Source organism: Parasteatoda tepidariorum, chromosome 12 (assembly GCF_982258835.1).
Source record: "Parasteatoda tepidariorum strain Cologne lab strain chromosome 12, Ptep-v5.0, whole genome shotgun sequence".
Classification (NCBI taxonomy): Eukaryota; Metazoa; Arthropoda; class Arachnida; order Araneae; family Theridiidae; genus Parasteatoda; species Parasteatoda tepidariorum.
Window position 1 is genome coordinate 4331035 of NC_141766.1, and position 19270 is coordinate 4350304.

Sequence of the window (19270 nt, forward strand, 5' to 3'; positions counted from 1 at the left end):
AGTTGTGAATGAGTTCAAAACCGGTTATAAAATTAAATAAAAACGATACCAAGAAGTTTTATTTCAGGGAGCACAAATATTGAGACTTGAATACATTTAACATTAATAAGATGTAATAAGACAGAATTAATTTCATATAAAACTCATATTTTTCTAAAACGTCTGATTACATTGAGGGACATCTCCAATCTATACCGTAATATAATTCTCGTCAAGAATACTAAAAATATACTTTAAAAGTGATCATAAAATGTGCCCTAGACTCACAGTTTGAAAAGCAAAAGACTTCACTTTTTGAATATATTTTCTGAATATATTTCACTTTATGAATATGTAGGATAAATAATGTCAAAAAATATATTTAAAGGTGATTGTATTTTTTAAATTCACACTGATATTCATGAATTTTATTCGAACCAACTCCTCAGGAAAGCCTGAACCGTTTCGGCTAAAACTCTCAAGCGTAAATTTTTTTATCTATATGCATCGAAACTAAGGGTAAATTTTTAATACTGTAGCAAAGAAAGAAAAGTAGATTATTTCTAGTATTTTGGGCATATCCACTAGAAACTCATCTCACAGTTGGTGAAACTTGGTTAAAACCAAAGAATTTGAATGAGTGCGATATTTACTTATGTATAATCGAGGAAAACTACAATATATAAGCCTTTACAAAATTGCTTACTATCATGCTAGAAGAGAAAAAGGATTTTAATTATTATTCTAATTATTGTAAAATCCTTTGAATTTATGTAACAAAAAGCTTGAGGGAATAAAAAAAAATATTAACTTTATTAAGAATTTTTTGAAAGAATAAAATTCTGTTTCACAGTATGTATAAAAAAAAGAAAAACATCACTTACTTTTCTAATGAATTAACAAGAGCTAAGCGCCGATCATAATAGTAGTTCAAAGAGGCAACCTCGAGCATGCTAATTAATTAGTGCTAACTTTTATTTAACTTACAAGGACAAAAACGTACAGATATAAAAAAGGTACTAATTAAACATACCTTTTTTCGGCAGATTTGGATTCGATTTATTTGATGACTAAATAACTTAATAAAAAAAATAGCCAGTTGTAGCTATCGTAGTATCTAAAAGCTAAAATATATGGATATTTAACACCAATTTAGCATCTAAAGAGAATGATAAACGGTTTCAAAATTATGATTGCAAAGGAGAGTGAATTTTCCCTCAATTCTTTTTCTTACTTCTCTTCAAAATCACATTAACTATTTATTCCCCTCAGTTTTTACTAGCTAAGACACAGGTAACCACGCCCCAATTTAGTTTTTGTTCATTTATCTAAAAAAAAGAATTTCAAATAGCTTCTTATAAACAAAAATATTGTTTTATTTTAGGAAATCTAAATTTTTCTGATTTATAATAATCTAAATAACTTGATGAAAAATAGCCAGCTATAGCTATCGTAGTATCTAAAAGATCCTGATTTTACAAAACATATGGACATTTAACACCAATTTAGCATATAATAGATAAAAAAAATAGTTAAAATTAATTTTAAAGGGAAGAAGAAGAAAAAAATTATAATTCTGAAAATCTGCCAGTTAAAGGTACCTCGACGACGCAGTTTGTGTTAACTGTACGGGAAAATTTTCGCTTTGTTTCTTTTCGACTCTCGGCCAATCAAAGACTTCGCCCGTATGCCATATCTTTCAGAACTATGTTTATATATAGAAACTCTAAATAAGCCCCTCAAAATTTAACATTCAATGACAACATTAATAGCAAAGTTTCTGAAACTAAATTCAAAATGCATTTTGTTATTTTTGAATACTCAACAAATATTTGTAAAAACTATATTTAAATTGTATATACCTTTAAAAAACCAAAAGATAATTGGAAATCAATTTAAAAAAAAGGATAGTAGACTTACCAACACAGCATCAACATGCCAAAAAATTCCATTTTTCTTTTATTTTGAAAAAAAAACGAACAAATATTAAAATTAGTTTGATTTTCCTTTTAATTAATGAAAATACTAAATAGTATTCAAAATATTTCCTAAATACCTTTCAAGTAATTTAAACTTAGTGCTGCCACCTATGAAAAAAATTTTATATTAGTTTTTGGTGAACTGAATAAACCAATAACTAAAATTTAAAGAGTAAGTTTAAAAGAACCATTATTTTATAATTATAAAATTCAAATAAAATTAATTAAATTCAATTCAATTTAACCATTTTTTACCAAAACAATAAGTTTTAAAAAAAAACTTTAAAATCTTAAAATCAAATTTGTAATGTTAGTAATATTTGCAGGACATAACATACATATAGGGAAGAAACCATTTCACTGGACTATATTAACGTATTATTTGACGCAAGCCGTCTTAAGGGTGTTTAAACGTGTTTTTCGAAGTTCTTTCCCCACAAGAAATAAAAGAAAAATTGCCGTTTGGACACTTTTCAGGACTGATTTTAATTTTTTTTTTTTGGGGGGGGGGGGTTTAGCTGCACATTGTTCCTTTATTTTTGCCATTGATAATATTGTAAATAAGCTTTTTTTAAAAATAAATATGCTCACACTTTTCGCAGTTAGGCCGTGGGGCATTGGTGTCCTATTAATCTCTTTCAGTAACTAATGACCCATGAAAAAAACTACTGGGACATATTCTTCCCAGTTGATATATTAAGACAAGATTGTTTTTATTGTTTTAAAATCTATGACAACAAGGATATAAATAAAATGTTACTATTCTTAACTCTATTTACAATAAGCAAGTAAATCTTCGCAAACAAGTGATGACAGTTGTGGAATCGAAGGATGGACGTTCAAGAGATTGATCTGGTTAGGGAGATCCACAGAAAGGATTCACGCAAAGCTTCAAATTATGCTAAGAACATTTTAAGATTTTATTACCATTTTATTCTATTAACACATTTTATGCTTTCCTAAAACAAAAATCACCAATTTAGCGAAATTTTTTCTCCTAGATAAAAATTATTAAAGTCAATAATTCTCATTTTTTGCTATTTTATGAGCCCAAGCAAATGAACCATTGGAGTAACTTTAAAAACATTAAGAAAATGTTCACAAACACTTCTTGTTTTCCCAAAACTGCGCAATATTAAACATTTTCATCATTTTAATAATTTACATAGTTGGCGATTGTTAAATATGGACAAAACTTACTGTAACAGTTAATAGTAACTGTTACAAACTCACAACAGTGTGTCATCAATTGAATTGATGGTTCTTAAAATTTTATTGCATAAAAACATTAAGTTTAAACAGCAATTCTTTCTGCAAATTCATGTGAATGGGCATAAAATGTATCTTTCGAAGTTTTTAATTTTAATTAAAAAAAATTAGGCAGGTGGCCAGATAGTAAGTTTGTTAATAAAAACAATACCTGATAATCACATAAAATTTTTCGAAATCTTTTGGAGAATTAAAATCTATATTCGATTTAAAATTCAAATTCTCAAATTCGACCGATTTTGCACAAATTTTGTAGTTTGATATGTAAAATTACATTCTTTAAAATGATGTAAAAAATTGCATACCTTACAATTCAAAATTTTTTCGACTATTGTTAAATGAAATAATAAAAAATAATAAATATTTACTTAAAGTTATTTTTTGTGTGGAACTACCTTTAGATAAACGAATTTTATAATTTTGTGCAATTTTTTTTTATTTCTCTTAAAAGTTTCTCGAGATATGACGAACAACGCAAAAAGTGGATTTAACATTTCGGGGTTCAATCTTTGGACAGCTCTCCTGACCAAACTATGGGGAAAATATTTCCTAAATTGAAGATAACCTGTGCATTTTTTGAGTCAGAAATCCGATTCCGACGAAAAATATATATATTTATTCAGAAAAAATAAGCTTTTGCGTCTGATTTCTGTAACTTAAACTGTCGTCAGCACTAATTAATTAGCGTATTTGAGGTCATCCCTTCGAACCATTAATATTGAGATCTGAAACATGAAGATTCAATTTATTGGGTCAAAAATTAATAAAGTTAGTCTATTATTTATTAATTTATTAGAGCACTGTATACTGTCACATGAAAGAATTGTTTTTGAACCTTAAATAGTTCAAAAGATTCAAAAACCATCAGTCTAATTTAGCCTGGAGGCATTCCCGGCCGAGTAGTCTCACCGATCCGCTAAACACTCGGTAACGTGAAAGCAACGGGTTCGATTCCTATCATAATGCTGGATGCATCTTTGCGATGTCCTTTTCTAATTTGTGCTATCCATTCTTCAAAAGGACTTATAAGCCTTTTTTGTAAGGAGCACAAGTTGTAGTAATAGTAGTACTTTACTTACATGGCACTAGAACAGCATGATGGACTGTTAGCAAAGGGTTGAAAAACATCCCTTAAAATGGTCCGAAAACATGCCATTGCAGATCAGATTTTGATAACCTGCGCGTGAAGTCGAGTTCTTTATGGTAGAACGGTAAATCGAGTATCGATACGTCATACTAATGATCCCTTCGCAGACTGATCAAAGTGGTCCTCGCTCACTAATCCCTGGCAGTGATGTCGTTTATATGATGGGAACCGTGTTTTACGATCAATCTACTGTGGGACTGAAAGTTTTTGAAAATCCTTCACCCTAATATAACGCGGAGACCTCCTTACTAGGGCATTGTGACAGATCCTCAACACTCGCGGAAGTAGCGGGTTCAAACCCTGCTGGTTTGTGATGTCCTTCTCTAATTAGTTCTTTAACTTGACAAAGACTTATAAGCCTTCCCTGTAATGAGCACATACGTCAGCATATTGAAATGTAAGAATAAATAAATACAACCTGGAACCCTACCATGAGCTCCATGGAATGAAATTCCATCTGGAAATAACGTCACGTTCCAACGGGAGTTATTTCTCCCCACCACGAACACCTTGGATAGAGTTTCTTGGCTGGAATTGGAATCGGTTTCATTGATGGAACCAAACTTTCCCAGTTTCACTTTCCAGCCGGGAATCTTCATTCCATTCCCGGTAGCTCATGGTAGGGCCCCTGAAGTTCATGATTTACTTAATTATACACTCAACTAAGCACAACTTACCAAGAACAGCCTTAAGACCCAACGTTTAATGTGTAAATCAACATTAGATGCAATTTTATAACTTAAAAAATAGCATTTTAAGATATTTTTCTGCTTGTGTGCTTTCATAAAGAGAAAATCTATGTAAAAATATAATTAGATTTGTTACAGCTAGCTAGAATTATTAGTCATAATGAAAAACATAAGAAAGGTAAGAAATTCGAGTCAAGTAACTTTTTAGAAAGTTTTATGGCACTGGATTTCGTTTCACAACTATAATGTGAAAAAATACCTTATAAAAATATCCTACACAGTGCAAAAAAAAGCTAACAATTAAAATTTATCATCATTTTGTACAATATATTATTAAATATAACTAAAAAAGTAATCATGTTTAGTAATTTTTCTCTTATGAGTTTATTTTAAGTTACGTATTTCTAAGTAAAGATTCTATTTTCTGCAATTATTTAAAGCTAGGATTTCAAGAGGTTACTGGCAAAAGTTTTTATTTAAGAAAATTTGATGACATTACTTAAAAAATTCTTATTTTTTCTAGGTTAAAATATTTAAGTTTGTTCAGCCGTCATCCGAGTTTATCTTGCAATATCCATTCAGTCCTCATTATCGCCATATAAGTAAGTATGTGCTTATCTCTTATTGACTGAATCCGTTTGTTTAAAAATTTCATTATTTAAAGCATATAAACCCAAGAAACTGAAGCGAAAAGATATATTGGATTAAATAAGCATTCGTGGGAATGAAACAAAATTCCAAGGCATCAAAAATGAGCTTATGTTGCAGGGGTGGAAAGTATTTTGGCCTTGTCGAAATTGTTTACATCGGACGAACCAAAGTGTAGACTAAAGGAATACGATAAATATGTCTGTTATCAATAATGCGATAAATCTTTTATTTCCGCACGTTGTTAGATCCTTCGGCATAAAATAATTTCGATAATGTCAAAATTCTCTCTAACATCAGCTCATCTTGATGCCCTGGAATCTTGCTTCATTTATATAAATGCCGATTCCCTTGTTAACGACTTCCTCCCCACATCTTGATTGAGATTTTTACATCTTTCGACAAAAGTAGTTTATTTTCTTTCACCGTTATTTATTTTTCGGTTTCACTCTCGACTAACCACTGTTTTGCTTTTTTTGTTTCTCACTTTTATTTTCAATTTGTCTTAGACAACTCTTTATTATGAATCATTTTTGTTTTTTCTCTTTCTCGTCTGGTGAGTATTGAGAATGGACGTCTATTCTTGAGCTCTCAAAACAGGTTAACTCTAATTACCATCTCCAAATTTTTTGAAGCCAATGAAATTTTTAATCAAGTATATAAAAGGATTGCCCAAATGAAAATTGGACACTTGTAATAGTGTCAGAAATACAGCAGTTCCACCATTATGGATTATAAAAGAAAGTAGAAAGAATGAGCTGCAGATTTAACAGTCTGCATGAGACCATTTACTGTGAATGTAAGGTTGTGTTTAAGATAGATGCGTGTAAGCTATAACAAACACAAACAGTTGTAAAAAAATGCCACGGAAGTTTTCGTGAGAAGTAAACATTTATATCAGATAAACTAGGCTAAAGTACACAAACACCAAGACTTCCAATTTATACCATTTCTCCTGTTGATTAAATGATTAGAGGTGGCTGAACAGTTATAGTGCGTCACACGAAGGAACGAAGCAATCATTTTCTGTAATTTAAAACCATACTGATGTGCGTCATTCTGTTCTGGGCACCTCCATTTTTAATTTGATTTTAAATCCACCTTAAATGCTCTCATGTGCAATTTTGTACACTCTTTCAACCTTCTTTTATAATCTTTAATGTTGACGCCCTACAGTATTTCTGGTGTAATTACATACGTCTACTTTCAATTTGAACAAACTTATAAGCTGAAAAATGCATCGCAAAAATTATCCTTTCTGTAAAATTTAAATTTTTTTTCTGATTTATTTGATCTCTCGGTTCTTTTCCTTAATTCAAAATATTCTCTCAATTTTTTTAGAGTGTAATTGTAATGTAAAGGATTTGATAAGTTGTTTTTTACAAAGATAACGACGTTTTCCACATTAATGTTATTTTCATTTGTAATTTCGTGTTGCCTGGTTCAAATAACGTTTTGCTTGGATTCAATTTCCTAACAGAACATCACCAATTTCATTTTGCCTTCAAGCTCATTAAATTTTACTCTTAACACAACATTTTTATTCTAATGGAAGTACCACACAGTACATTCACTACAATTATTTAGGTTCTATTCACTTAAAATTTACAGCAGACGCGCTCTTTACCTTACCTTGCACTGGCTTCTAACATCCACAAATCAAGATATTCAAATTACGAAAATATTCAAATTATGAACTAGATCTTCAGAAGTCTATGAATTCTGTTTGCTTTTAATGGTACTGGTACTTTTGTTCACGTCGCACTAGAGTTGCACAATGACGGTCTGGGAAACATCCCTGAGGATGAGCCGGAGACAACATTCATACGTCACATCCCGTTTAATAGGGAGGACACATTCACACACAATCCTCATATAATAATCTTGACCTGAACCAGAGCACGATCAATCACCGATCCAATGTTTCAGAGGTATTGATTTGTTATGGGAACTTGGATGACTTTATGACCCCGAGAGCCTGCACCAATCACAATTTTGTCTTTGGCCGGTGGGCATCGAATTAACGACCGCTCAGGCATGGGTCCAACGCCCTACCAGCCAGGCAATCCGGACGCCTCTAAAGGATGACAAAAATGCGTCTTTTACTATTGTTTCTATAGGCCAAAAATTGATGATGATTAATAAAAAGATGAATGAGGATGGTCAGTGAGACTGAGAATGTGCCTGTTTTTGACAAAGTAACTGCTCCAGTGTGACAATTTAGATTATCTCCATAGAACAAAAAAAGTGGGAAACTCAATGAAAAAATATGTATATTTGTTCTTTAAACTTCTTTTATAATGTAAATTTTTCAACTTTCCTTTTGTGTTAACTTTTAGGAAAAAAACAAAAAGTGACTTGAATGTTAAATTGCTGGTATATTTTAAGAATTTGAGAAACTAATAAAAAATTTTAGATGGACACTTTCTTTAAAAGCACTATGCAGCAGGAAATTAAGTGTCTGTTATACCCTTTCTCTGACATAGCAATTGCGAATTTTTCTGACAAATCGGAACCACCTTTCGCTTTTTTTTTCCTTAGAAATTTGTATACATTGTTTATTGTGAATAGATCAATGCCCAAAATTGCACCAATATTTGTTACTTCCCATTTCTTAGTAGAAAAAGCACTTTCCTTCACAAAACAAATTTTTCTCATTGGGAGGTGGAATTATAGGCAAGTCGCAACCCCATCTCCAAAAGGATTTCTTGAAGAAACGTGAAAGGAAACAGGACTATCTATGAGTGACTGTCATCAGCAGATCGTAAATTATCAGAGCAGAATGTCATCGGCACTGGTGAAAAGATCAAGGAATGTTGCATTGTTGCACAGTTGGATATATTTCAACATTTTATTGTAGAAAACTGAGTTCATTTTAACTTTTACTTTTTAACGAGGAAGCGAAAAATAAAGCTTTTACAGAAAGAAAGAAAAAACCTATTTAATTTTTTAATCTAGCTTTAACTGTTTTAATCCAGCTTTACTCTAGCTTGTCACTGGCGTTTAGAAATTTTTATGAGTCCGTTCAGGAGATCCGCCATGGCTCAGGGGATAGAGCTTTCGCCTGCCAATGAGGTGAACTAGGTTCGAATCCCAACGATGACTGGTCTACACGAATTCCGCATCAGTGGTAGACGGATCATGGATTAGAGTCCTTTTACCGTCAGGCTAACTGTGGGAGGTTTTCGTTATCTTCCTCTCCATGTAACGCAAATGTGGGTTAGTTCCATCAAAAAGTCCTCCACGGAGGCAAATTTCTCCCAATACTTGATCCAGGAGCTCCCTTGTCTTCTGGATTAGGTTCAAAATCACAAGGCTATGGAGTTGAACATTAGAAATCGTAAACCCAAAAATTGGGCCGGCTGTTCAACTTCGGTTATAAAATTATAAAATAAAAAAGTCCGAGTTGTTTGAAAAATTATTTCTTCTTCATTAATTTAACAATAACTGCTGTTACAAAAAAAAATGTAGACGATTATTTTTAAGATTTTATTGCACGTTCTTTAGTTCATAATTATTTCTTTGCAAGGTCAGTGGGCTGATCGTAAATACATGGTTCCCAGTAGAACACCGAAGTCGAGCATTCTGTCTGTGAAATGGCGACTATTTGGTCCTCGTTAAACTGATCTACTGAGTATTCGATTTAGTTGTCGTCGTTCTTGCGAAGCGAAATTGTGACTGTCACCAACAGCTCTAATGTGACGCGAATAAAGTGATTCTATTACTGTTCAGTGATCAACATGGACGGATCATTATATCTTAAGTAATCTGAAGCCACGTGTTTACTTTGAATGTGTTTCTTTTAAAACGTTTTTCTATAGAACTAAATTTAAAATCAACTGCAAATAAAGAAAATATATTTAAACAATAATAACAGGAATTTTTGCAAGTTTACAGATCTCATGAGTCGAAAAAGGCATTTATTTGTCCGTTCTTTGATAATTAATAATTTCTTATTAGTCATGTCATTGATCTCAAAGTTAATAAGCGCTGATTTAATAGGTACAAAATTAACTAGTGATATTTAATGTAGATATTTATTAAATATGTAGAATACTACACTAACTGAGCAAAACTCAAGGGATACCCACCTAATATCTGGTCGGGCCCCCTCTGGCCCTGCGGAGTGCAGCGATACGGCGTGGAAGTGAGTCTGCAAGGCTCTGGAACACGTCCGGAGGTATTTGGCACCACACATCCCGCAGAGCAGCAGCCAATTGTGGCCTGTTTGTGGGTTGAGGATTCAATGCCCTGAGCCTGACGTCGAGGGTATCCCAGATATGTTTGTTCAATGGGGTTCATATCAGGACTTCGAGGTGGCAAATTCAGTCGTTGGATCTCACCTGCATGCTCGTCGAACCAGGCACGGACGATATTGGCGCGATGTGGGGCTGCTTTGTCATCTTGATACACAGCAATGTCATCAGGGTGTTGAAACATTACAAAAGGGTGGAGATGGTCGCCAAGCAGCTGAAGATACCACTGACCTGTCAATGTGGCATCCAGAACGACCAGGGGGCCCATTCCATGTCACGAAAATGCACCCCACACCATGACTGATAGGCCACCGGCCTGGACTGTGCTCACTTGGCATGCTGGATCCATCGCTTCGTGCGATGTGCTCCACACACGGTGCCTCCCATCAGCATGGAACAGTTGATAACGTGATTCGTCAGATCAGATCACTGTTGCAGTGTCCATCTGTGGTGATTGGTGGCAAATGCACGCCGGATTGTCCGATGACGCTGGGTTAGCAGTGGCTAACCCAGTGGGCCATCACTCGCATTGAATGCGTAATTTGATATTGCTATTGCCCTAGGCAAATTTCTCATTAACTGCACTAAGATAACAGGTTTAGCTTTAAACACACAGAACAAGAATGAACAAGTTTCTTACTCAAATTAAGAACATTAATAATCAAAAACTTTTAACATATAAGATATAACGAGAATTGTGATGCAGCATGCAAATTTTTAAGATGAAAAATGTTCCACAATTAAAGAAGACAACTTGAGATTTTTGAGATAAAAGAACCTACTATCAAATTCTAAATCACTGTGGGTACGTGTCCCACCAAAAAAAGTATGTTCTCTTCATCTAAAAATGGAGACAAATTTAATAAGTTACTGGAATTAGGAAACTATTGCCCTCTTAATCTCTTTTGCAAAACATATATCTCGCACTCTAAACAATACATCAAGGTGGATAATTCAGATACAGTTAAACTATCCGTAGTTTTATACAGTGGATTTCTAGCGTTTTCTTTGATAAGCACACACCACGCAATGATTAATTGCAGCTTTGCCAATTAATTATGGGATCATTATTTTGCTCCACAAGACTCGTGGAATCTCCGTCGAATAATTCTGGATGTCAGTGCAGTCACTAGGGAAATTCATTTCATGTTGAGGAATAAGGAAGGGCCAGAACTACCATTTTAGTTGGATCAAATCCTTTCGTTAAGATGTATGCAGAATTCTGGAACATAATGCCGCTGATTTATTTCTGTAAACACTTAACTGATCAGAACTCGATAGGGTACAAACGCCTCCCTTGATTCATTTCTTATCTTCCCTAATATTAAGGTAGAATCGATTCAACAGAAAAATGAGTGAATATTCATTTTTAATTCATTTTGCTCTGTATGCATCAATTTGATAATTAGAACGGCACTACACGTACATCTAAGCGAATTACAGTTACTTACTTAACTGGTGACACGCAAGATTTACTCACAACAAGTTTTACTTTCAATTCTTCATCAAAGTTGAAGGATCTTGCGTAAATAGAGGCACCATATACTCTTTCGGAAGCATCGTAAAAACTATGAAGTTCAATTACTTCAGAGCTTTCGATCACTATACAACACTCAGTGTTTATGTTATTTAAATTCATTAAAGAGCGAACAAATTTTTACTACGCACCTACTTCTTTCTCTGGAAGTCTGCCATCCCAGTTCATTTTTAGCAATTGTTGAACGAATATTTTTGTTTCACTGATCACTGGTCTAACTAGTCCAAGTGGATCAAAGAGTCTTGCGATGATTGATAAAAACCGATCTTATAGTTGGATGAGTAGTTAGTTCTATCTTTACATTTAAGTTAAAACAATCAACCCTCCAGGCGATATCTAAAATTTTAATTTCATCCGTCAAGGAAAATTCATACTCTTTTGCAGAGACTGGAGTAATCTCGGAATTATTCGCACGCAACCCTTTATGTAATGACATCTGAGCAGTTTTTAGAGAGTTAGTGTTGCGATGTTTATTTTTTTTCAGCGTGTTAGCTCCACTCAATACACCACCCCTGTAAATATCATTACACAAAACTGATGCAGCAATAAGAAAGTTTGCCTCCTCGTTAATCTGTTTTAATTTCCTCATTGCTAAAAACGGGGCTTCCATACGTGACGCTATTAAATTGATACAACTTAACAATTTTCCACAAAATTGTTTTGGGCAATTAATATTGATTCTCACCAATATTAATCATGCGGTAAATTTGACAGCAGTGAAAGCTTTTGAAATCTCACTAAAAAGGGGAAAAGACCATAGTATTGTATGGAATTAAGTGATTATCCATTAATAGTCAAGGTGGGTTCATAGGTTATACTTTTTTGTTGTCTATAAATGCCATGGTGAGGCATTGACACTTCAGGCTCTACAATTTACTTTATTACACCTATCCTTTCCTTATACACTGCTCAAAACAATTAAAGAATATTGTAAGTCTTGAAAAAAATAACGCTATAAGCAAAAAATTTTTTGCATAAAATGGAAGAGGATTTTCTTATTTTCAAACTTCGCAGTATGCAAATTCTGAGTATGACGTCGTAGACGAAGCTTTGTTTTGATGAGTGCGATGTCTCAACGAAGTCATTTTACCGAATCAAAAGCTTGGAAAGTTGTAGGCCGGTTAGAGGGGGACAAACACAAGCCGAAGTAGCAGAAGTCATTGGAGTTTCACAAAGTGTGATTTCCAGGATCTGGAACCGTATTTTGGAGATTGGAAATGAAGGCCAAAGATCAGGACAAGAGAAGGTAGACGAACAATGCCGAATGAAGACCATTATTTAACGCTAACGAATGCCACTCTTCTTCAACAACACATTCGCTCGGTTACCACACCACAGTTTTGACACAAACTGTCCGAAACGGCCTTCACGCTGGTCTGCATGGCATCGTCACGCCAGAAGGGAGTGAGCAACAAAGCAAGAGAACTGGAGGAAAAATGACTTGCCTCTGACGTGTCCCATTTTTCTGTTCACCCTGATAATAGGCGTATTTTCTTCTGGAGGGAACGTGGCACTAGAAACAATCCTGCGTTTGTGCACGAAAGTGTAAGATTTGGCGGTGGGAAGTGATCTTTGGAGGTAGGGGCGGAGGTGCACTAATCTCCATGTCATTCGAAATGGAGCTCTGACTTGTCGCCGATAATAGTGATGAGATCCCGAAACTTATTGTAGTCCCTTACGCTGCAGCAATTGGAGATGACTTCATGTTAATGGACGACAACTGCTGACCATATCGTGCTAACTTGGTGAATGATTTCCTTTTGGAGGAAGGAGTCATACGAATGGATGGGCCAGCGTGTTCTCCGGCCATGAACCCTTTCGAGCATGTCTGGGACATTTTAGGCTTTAGGACATTCTGGAAAGAGCTCTTCTGGAGGAGTGGGACAGATTACCCCAGCCCCTCATTAATAACCTCATTGACTCGATGCCTCAAAGATGTTCAACATTGCTGACCATCCGGGGAAACCATACCCCCTACGAAAAACGATTTTCATTTAAGGAAACACCTTTTTTAATTTGTTTTTCTCATATGCACAAATTGTGTTTTTTTTCCTTTTGTACCCAAATACTCAACAGAACGCATCTTTTTCAGCAAAACAATTGTCATTTTTATCTCATATAACCTAGTACGTCTGTCGATAATGTATTTATCATTCAAACAATTCTCCAGGTACAAGATCAACATACAACCTCAATATCCTTTAAGCAGTGTATATCTCCCTGTCTTATCTCTTTAATGTATCCGCGCAAAATGTTCCTGAAATGGTATAAATGTTTTCTACTTTTAGGTAATTCATTTCTTCTCACAAAATTTTCAAATTTGAATTTAACTCTTCCGACCTATAAATTAACCCCTTACCAGTGTCGCCCGAATCCAGTTTGGGCAACAACAGTGATGCCCGACTGACTTCGACCAGAAGAAAAACTTCTATTTTGTGTTCGCTTCTACTTTAGGACTCTTAATTCAATATTTTCCTAATAGATGGCATTAGGGATTTCACCGATTACGACTTCAGTCGAAGGAGGGAAAATGTGAGTGATGCAAAGAGTGCGATTTGGGCTTGAGTGCAGTACCGTGTTTTGGGATATACCATACTGTAAAAGATTTGTAAAATTTATGTATTGAAAATCATATTGTTGTGTTTTTATTTTATACTTAGCTTCAAATTTTTTTTTAATTTGCTCTAATTGAATAAGATGTGTGTGTAATCCATTACTTTTTTATGCCTATGTGAAAATTATAAATACAGTAGTTATTGCATTTAAAAGAAAAATTTGTAATAAAAAACCATTTTGTAACTTTCATAATAATATAAAGAACAAAATTAAAGAGTCAAAGAAATTTTCCATTTCTAAAACGAATATCACTGTTAAGTGGTCAATAATTTTAATAAATTTATCTGTCCTTGAAATTCTACGATATAACCAAAAACAGATGCCTGTGGTGTAATATTCGCATTTATTTTTTCCAGCTTAATTATGTCATAAAATTATTTCACTCCAATAAAAATATCAATTTTTCACTGAATATTTAAATTAGTGTCTGCAATGATTTAAATGATTCAAGAATTTGCTCTCGCGCATCAATCATTCGATTAAATTATTAAATCGGTTATCTACTAACATCGAAATATTTCATTCAAAAATGTTATCTTAATTCGCAATCGTTGCCGTAACTTTTCGATTAGCTATTAATGAGATATCACTATTGCAAGAAACAGACTGTTCAAATTTTTAATCTCTTTAAGCATTCATAACTCTTCGACTCGTTGTCTAGTAAAATTCTTGCTTCCTGACACTCCTACAGTAGACAAAACTCTTTTGATCAGATTCGTTTCAATGAAAGGCTGAGAAAGAGCGATCTATCGAAAACTAAGTAGGACTGGTCTCGTATTTCTATTAAAGTGAATTAATTTTTTATCACACGCAGATGCAATTCTTGTAGAAAAACCTCTTTAGACTGTGATCAGCTGATAAACATTAAAACAAACACTATTATTTCGGCTCTCTCATGAACCCAGTCTAAAGGACAAAAGTAAAGTGAATAGCATAAATCAAAATTTTTATTTTTTCTTCATTTACCCTTTGATGTGCAATTTTTATTAAACATATTTTTTATACTTTTTTCATTATTTTGTATTAATTTAGATCAAAATAAGGGGAAAATATATTTAGCATTTTAATAAATTAGACACACTATAAGATTCTATGCAAAATTATAGATATACTATCCAAAATAATTATAGTTATATTGTTTTTACTCGGATGAAACCGGTTTGCATTTGTTTGCGCTCCTCTATCAATTGGTTAACATTGTAATGCAATACGTTAAAAATAAATACAAATAGGAAGTATATAAGTATATAAAAAATCTCCTGAATAAAAACCCATTACATATATGTTTAAATATAAAAGTATTGCATATAAACTCGTGCAAATCATGTAATTATAAAAAAACTACAGTGCGTCTAATAATTTAATCTAATTATTATAATATACTAATATAATGATTCATATAATAAATATTCTATATTGATACAATATATCGTCTAATTTATCCTACCGTCATATTTATATTACATATCGTCTAATTTAACCAATTGATACACTAAGGTAAACAAGTACAAACCGGTTTCAGTCACATAAAAACAATAAAGCTGTATAGTATCACCCGATAATTAAGATTTTACATAGAATCTTATAGAGCGTCTAATAACTTGGCCAGGGTTGCAGTTTTTTATATCTAAGAATAACAGTTATTCGTCACTGAAATTTCTTTAATTTACAAAATCAATTAATTTTATGAATATGAATTTTAAAGAAAAAATTCGAATTATTGCTTAATGATTTTATATTTTAGTTCAAATATAATTCCAATAATGTAACAAATTTTTTAGTAAGTATTAGACTGTTTCAAAATTTGTTATTAATCATTTTTTGCTCTTTTCTCTTCATTTATTATCTTACCTCACGAAATGAAATACTAATTGCCTCTTTCCTTAACTCTACAGGTTTAAATCAATTCTTTGCTTGCCCGATATTTACAATATTTATATGAGATTAGATATGTTGTACAACACGGATATTTTGGAATTCGCTCCAAATTTCTTCAATTTTTGAAAAGTTTGTCGTTTAAGGGTTAACGGTCGCTAGTTGTTTAACTACCTGTTAATTTTTGATTAATTCATTTCATAATTTTCACGTGACGTTATTACTCTTTGTTTAATAATAATTATTTTATCAATATTTTAAATAATTCTTCCGGAAAATTAAACTACACTAAAAAAATTATCTTAAAGAATAATAAAACAAAATTCAGGATTTTTACAAACATAGGGAACATTCCAACTGGATGTGATGTGATCGTTCTACTTTAAATACACCAAAAAATTCTCAATTTATAAATGTTTACTTTATATGAACTTTTATTTCAATAAAAAAACTAACAAAAAATGTTGTCGGAGCAGGTTCTGTACCGAAAAACTGATATCTCACTGTGCAAACAACAATTAGACTCATACCAAAAAAACGTCTTTACTTATCAGCCGCTTCGTGCGAACTCCTATCTTTATTTACAACATCTACCTTGATGACAGCGCCATCGCAACATGAAGGCATGCCTCTCCCCGACAAGATTGTGCTACACCTGGTATAGCGAAATCTGATCCACAACATTTAATCACTTAGTAGTCTTGATAGATCATCAGCATTTTTTAATTGAGCACCTGGGCAGTGTGTGATATGAATATTGTACTTTTGGAGAGCTAAAGCCCACCGTTGCAACTTAGCAGATTGGGATACTGACTTCTGTAAAAATATTAGAGGATTATGATCAGTGTTAATGTCAATATACGCACCAAACACGTAATTTTCAACTTTTTAACCGACCATACTACAGCATACGCTTCACGTTCAATCGTAGCCCCGTTTTGCTGCACTTAGTTCAGTTTTTGGCTAGCAAAACTGAAGGGGCAAAGTTGACCGTTATCATCTCTTTGGGATAAACAAGTACCAAAATCATAGGAACTTGCATAACACTGTATAACATACGGTTTTTTAGGATCTGGAGTATAAAGGGAAGGAGTTTACTCAACTTTTTCTTTAGTTTCTAGAATGATAATTCCTCTACGTCAGTCCAAGGAATAAACTCCGGAACTTTCGTTTTGGTTAAATCCGTCAATGATTTTGCTATCTCAGCATAGTTTTTTATGTAATTTCTGTAATAATTAAAGAGACCTAACGCACTTTTTAAAGCTGACTTGGTTTTAGGTGTTTCGAGGATTTCAATAGCACGAAGCGTTCATGTCTACCATCTCCTATAATATGACCTACTTGATTTGTGTTTTTGCGAAAAAGCATTTCTTGACATTAACCGTGAATTTTAGATCAGTTAATTTGGACAGTACCATATCTAATTGTTTAAGATTCGTATCCCAGTCACAAGAAAATATAGCTATATCATCGAGATATGCTTTGCAGAATTCACGATATTCACTTAAAGCACTGTTCATTACTTTCAGAAAAGAAGCTTCTGCGTTGCGGAGGCCAAATGGCATTACCTTCCATCTATATTGGGCTTGATGAGTTTTAAATGAAGTAAGATCACGGCTTTCCTCTTCTAAAGGAACCCTTTTAATCCCAGTACCCTTTTAATACATCTAGGCAGAATATAATTTTATCATGCCAAATTTGGTTGATGAGGTCTGCTGAATTTTCCATTGGGTAATCAAAGGATTTTGTTACAGCATTTACTGTCTGAAATCGATGCATACTCGCACACTACCATCCTTCTTTGGCACGCAAACTACTGGGTAAGCAATGTCTGCTTCGCTGTGCTCAATAAGACCTAGATTTTCTAATTCTGAAATTTGTTTGTCGACTTCAGTCTTGAAAGATTCGAGGATTTTGTAAATGTAGGGTTTCTTCCTCTCAGCACCTGGTATTAATCGAATTTTATGTTAACCTACATTAGCGACTTGTACTTTACCGGAGAATAATGATGCATGCAAAAGTTCAAGCAACTCTGTTTACTTTCTTCTAAATGACTAATATCTACCTCAATGTCATCTTTTTCTAACAAAGGTGTTATAATTGGTGTAGGATGAATTTCACCAAATTCAACATCGTCTTCAAAAATAACTCCCACAGTTTGCGTTATAGCATGAAAATGTCTTATTTTGTTAGCACGAATATGGCGTACATTGCCATCTGGTAATTTAACCTTATATGAATTAAGATTAACTCGTTCTATTGTTTCGCCTGGTCCCGTCCATCTTGTGTATAGTTTATGCGCATAGTTTTGAATGAGTAAATAAACTAATTCACCTTTCTTAAACTCTTTCATTCTCGTACCTCGATTAAAATAATGGGCATAAGAATTTTGTTTTTTAGTTGCAGTCAAAGAAGCGAGATCTGAGGCCTTTTCCAAATTTATTTTAAATTCCTGTAAATAATCTACAACCGAATTGCTAAGATATAGGGGTAGTGGAATCTCACCTGACCAAGAAGATTTTAGAACTGACAAAGGGCCATTAGCTTCGCGTCCATACATAAGTTTAAAAGGAGATATTCCCGTTGTACAATTTGGCACTTCGCGGTACGCAAAAAGTAAATACGGAATATGTTTATCGCAATCGGTAGGATCTGAACGGATAGCATGGTGTAACATCTGTTTAAATACCCTATTCCATTTTTCTACTAAACCATTCGAAGCTAAGTAAGATGGAGTGGAAAATCGAGGACTTGTTCCTAACCTATTTTCAAATTCTCTCGTCAATTGCGAAGTAAAATGAGTACCCTGGTCACTGCAAATTACTTCTGGAATTCCGGTACGCATGAATATCTCTAAAAGGGCGTCGCATGTTGTCTTAGCAGACAAATTTTTTAGTGGGCCATCTGGAATTTTGATCAATTAAACATGAACAATACTTAGTTTTCTACCCGAGGGTGGAACAATTTCTCCAATTAAATCTATATTTACCGTGTGATAAGTATATGAAGCTCTAACGACAGGGGTTATAGGAATTTCATCAGATTATCGCATCTTCAATTGACAATTTTCGCAGGTTTTACAATAATTTTCAACATCTTTTGAAACATTAGGCCAATAAAAAGATAATTTTATGCGTTGTTTAGTTTTTCGTATTCCTAAATTATTCTCATTATGAGCGAATTGAATAACTTTATCCCTATAAATTTTATATAATACTAATTGATATATTGTATACGATATAGACACAAATTTTATCTTTATAAAATAATAAATC

At 33.3% G+C, this 19270-nt stretch overlaps 1 protein-coding gene and 1 long non-coding RNA gene across 7 annotated transcripts in view; one reads left to right on the forward strand and one right to left on the reverse strand.

Moving 5' to 3' along the window:
• LOC122269199 (uncharacterized) overlaps positions 1–19270 on the reverse strand; it is a 206745-nt gene that overhangs the window by 171430 nt on the left and 16045 nt on the right. The window contains exon 1 of one of the 5 annotated variants that reach the window (XR_015430712.1): positions 1900–2057. The exons of the other annotated variants lie outside the window; for them this stretch is intronic. This is a non-coding gene — a long non-coding RNA (uncharacterized LOC122269199). Of the gene's footprint in view, positions 1–1899; positions 2058–19270 lie in introns of those variants that run through there. 5 annotated transcript variants of the gene reach the window in all.
• LOC107453372 (uncharacterized) overlaps positions 1–19270 on the forward strand; it is a 404700-nt gene that overhangs the window by 159400 nt on the left and 226030 nt on the right. For both annotated transcript variants that reach the window (XM_071188231.2, XM_087155622.1), the window contains exon 5: positions 5587–5665. The gene's annotated coding sequence lies outside the window, so the exon portion shown is untranslated. The remainder of the gene's footprint in view (positions 1–5586; positions 5666–19270) is intronic.